The following is a 3,974-nucleotide window of genomic DNA, read 5'->3' as shown; positions in this document are numbered from 1 at the left end:
TAACTTTTTTAGAGCCTGTATCAAAGTTCCTGGTACCCCATACTCCCAGAGTACCCCCATAGGGTTCGCCGAGGGACGTGGTCGAACGCTTTCTCCAAGGCCACAAAGCACATGTAAACTGGTTGGGCAAAGTCCTACACACCCTCCAGGACACTGCTGGGAGTGTAAAGCTGGTCCATTGTTCCACAACCAGGACAAAAACAGCACTGCTCCTCCAGAATCTGCGGTTCGATAATCCGACAGACCCTCCTCTCCAGAACCCCCGAATAGACCTTACTAGGGAGGCTTAAGATCATGATCCCCCTGTAGTTGGAACACACTCTACATTCCCCCTTTTTGAATAGGGGGACCACCCCGGTCTACCAATCCAGGGGAACTTCCCTCAATGTCTACGCAATATTGCAGAGTCGTGTAAGCCAACACAACCCCACAACATCCAGAGCCTTAAGGAACTCCGAGCAAATCTCAACCACCCCTGGGGCCCTGCCACCGAGGAGCTTTTTAACCACCTCCATGACCTCAGCACCAGAGAATGGAGGGCCCAACCCAGAGTCCCCAGGCTCCGCTTCCTCAGTGGAAGACGTGCCCATGGGATTGAGGAGGTCTTCAAAGTATTCTGCCCACCAACCCATGACATCCCGAGTTGAGATCAGCAGCACACCACCCCCGCTATAAACAGTGTTAGTGGTGTACTGCCCCCCCCCCCCCCCCCGAGACACTGGATGGTGGACCAGAATCGCTTCGAAGCCATGCGGAAGTCATTCTCCATGGCCTCTCCGAACTCCTCCCATGCCTGAATTTTTGCCTCAGCGACCACCCGAGTCGCATGTCGCTTGGACTGCCAGTACCCATCAGCTGCTTCTGGGGTCCCACAGGCCAAAAAGGCCCATTAAGACTCTTTCTTCAGCTTGACAGCATCCCTCACTGCCGGTGTCCACCACCGGGTTCAAGGGTAGCCACCGCGACAGACACGACAACCTTGCGGCCACAAGCCACCTCGACAATAGAGGCACGAAACATGGCCCACTTGGACTCAATGTCCCCTACCTCCCCCGGAACATGTTCAAAGTTCTTCCGGAGGTGGGAGTTAAAGCTCTGTCTCACAGGAGACTCTGCCAGACATTCCCAGCAAACCCTCACAGTACGTTTGGGCCTGCCAGGTCTGACCGGCATCCTCCCCCACCATCGGAGCCAACTCACCACCAGGTAGTGGTCAGTGGACAGCTCCACCCCTCTCTTCACCTGAGTGTCCAAGACATGCGGCTGCAGATCAGATGAGACGACAACAAAGTCGATCATCGAACTGTGGCCTAGGGTGTCCTGGTGCCAAAAGCACATATGGACACCCTTATGCTTGAACATGGTGTTTGTTATGGACAATCCATGACAAGCACAGAAGTCCAACAACAGAACACCACTCGGGTTCAGATCAGGGTGGTCGTTCCTCCCAACCACACCCCTCCAGGTCTCACTGTCATTGCCCACGTGAGCTCTGAAGTCCCCCAGCAGAACAAGGGAGGCCCCAGGAAGTGCACTCTCCAGTACCCCCTCCAAGGACTCCAAAAAGGGTGGATAATCTGAACTGCCGCTTGGTGCATAAGCCCAAACGACAGTCAGAACTCGTCCCTCCACACGTAGGCGGAGGGAGGCCACCCTCTCATTCATCAGGGTGATCCCCAACATACAGTTACCACAATGGGCGGCAACAAGTATGCCCACTCCTGCTCGGCGCCTCTCATCAGGGGCAACTCCAGAGTGGAAGAGTGTCCAACCCCTCTCAAGGAAACTGGTTCCAGAGCCAAAGCCATGCGTAGAGGTGAGTCCGACATTTCTAGCCGGAACCTCTCAACCTCACACACCAGCTCAGGCTCCTTCCCTACTAGAGAGGTGACATTCCACGTCCCAATAGCCAGCTTCTGTAGCCAAGGATCAGACCGCCAGTGTCCCCACCCTTGGCCACCACCCATCTCGCATTGCACCCAACCCCTTTGGCCCCTCCCACAGGTGGTGAGCCCATGGGAAGGGGGACCCACGTCTCCTCTACGGGCTGTGCCTGGCCGAGCTCCATGGGTAAAAGCCCGGCCACCACCAAGCCTGGCTCCAGAGTGGGGCCCCGGTGACCCATGTCCAGGTGAGGGAACATCGAGTCCATTTATTTTTCTCATCATAGGGGTGTTTGGGCTGCACTTTGTCTGGTCCCTCACCTAGGACCTGTCTGCCTTGGGTGACCCTACTATGGTCATGAAGACCCTGACGGCATAGCTCCTAGGATCACTAGGACACTCAAACCACCACTGTAAGGTGGCAGCCCAGGGAGGAAATGGACTGTACTTATATAGCACCTTTCTATCTATCAAGATACTCAAAGCACTTTACACTACAATCTGTGCCCTCATTTACCCATTCATACGGCAATCTACTAGATCTACAAAGCCGAGGAGTGAACATTTAAAAAAATCAAACTAACACGATGCGTGCCCCCAGATTTTGCAATCTATAAATAAATAGATTTGGCCACAGAATCAACAGCATGTGCTAGTTAGTGTGTGTACTGTACACTGGTACACTGTTCTGTTTTATGTTGCTAATAAAGTTTATATATATATATATATATATATATATATACTAAAAACAAACCTTAATGTAATTCCGTTTTTTTCATTTACATTTCACGGTCACCGTACATTTCAAACTGAAACAGTTTTGTCAGTCAGATGAAAAACAAGACTCAAACAAACCGACAGGATCTACCCAGAAGAGGAGGCACTTCTTCTGGATAAGTTTCAGGCCCCCGGCGGGGATTTTTACAATGTCCCTCAAATGTAAAATGGAGCACCCCCTACAGAGCTAATATAAAAATCCAGAGTAGAGGGATAGAGATAAAAATATATTGAAATAAATGCATTATTTTATATGATAAATATGGGATTAAAAATGCAATAATAAAATATTCCAATTGTGTCAATTTTTATTGATCGTTTAAAATTATTGTGACAAATTAAAAATAACATCAAAGGACTTGGGGGGGGGGTGGTTGTCAGGAATGGTCAAGTTTCTTACCAACACAAAAATAAATAATTAAAACACAAACAAAGATAATTGTGTGGCCGATTATTTACCATGAGATCATCTGAGGTTCAATGAGTTACAAAACTGATCAATGTAAAAGTAAATCATTTTATTGCACTCATGCAATTTTTCATGCACTTGGCAGCCACAGTAAATTTAGAGGCCGAAGTTATCGACTTAGTGAATGTGATTTTAGGTGTTCTGGTTGGATTTTCTGACTTGTAACTTGGATAGTTTGACTTTCAAGTCCCTGTGGAATGCACCATTACCTTAAGAAATGATGGGCTGTCAGCACAACAAATCACTGAAAAGAAGAATACTCTTGTTTTTAAAACTTTAGGCCCAAACACGTCAAGTTGACCCTGGAATGCCTTTTAATGCCATCTTGGTGAGTATTTGTACTGGTACAGCAACTGCTTTCAATCTGACCATAAGGCATTCCAGCAGGTGCTGAAAACTGCCCAACACATCACTGGCACTCAGTTACCCACAATTGATTGCATCTACCACAAATGTTGCCTGGGTAGGGCGAGGAACATTATCAAGGACGTTTTTCATCCCAACTATGGACTTTTTACTTTCCCACCATCGGTTAGCGTTACTGGAGCCTCCACTCCCACATCAACAGACTCAGAAAGAGCTTCTTTCCCGAGGCTGTAACATTATTGAACTCATCATCACAGTCACTTTAATAACGCCACTTTAAATACACATGGTACTTTGTTCATAGTGTTGAAATATTCATCACATCTGCACTATCCATACTTGCATTGTATATATTATCTTACTTGCTGCTGTCACAATACATCTGCATATTTCACTTTCATTCACTCTGTATATACTGGGTATGCATGCATGCATACATACATACATACATACATACATACATACATACATACATACAT

This window comes from Nematolebias whitei, chromosome 4, assembly GCF_014905685.2.
Source record: "Nematolebias whitei isolate Nwh7 chromosome 4, NemWhi1, whole genome shotgun sequence".
Lineage (NCBI taxonomy): Eukaryota > Metazoa > Chordata > Actinopteri > Cyprinodontiformes > Rivulidae > Nematolebias > Nematolebias whitei.
This window is presented reverse-complemented; position numbering follows the sequence as displayed.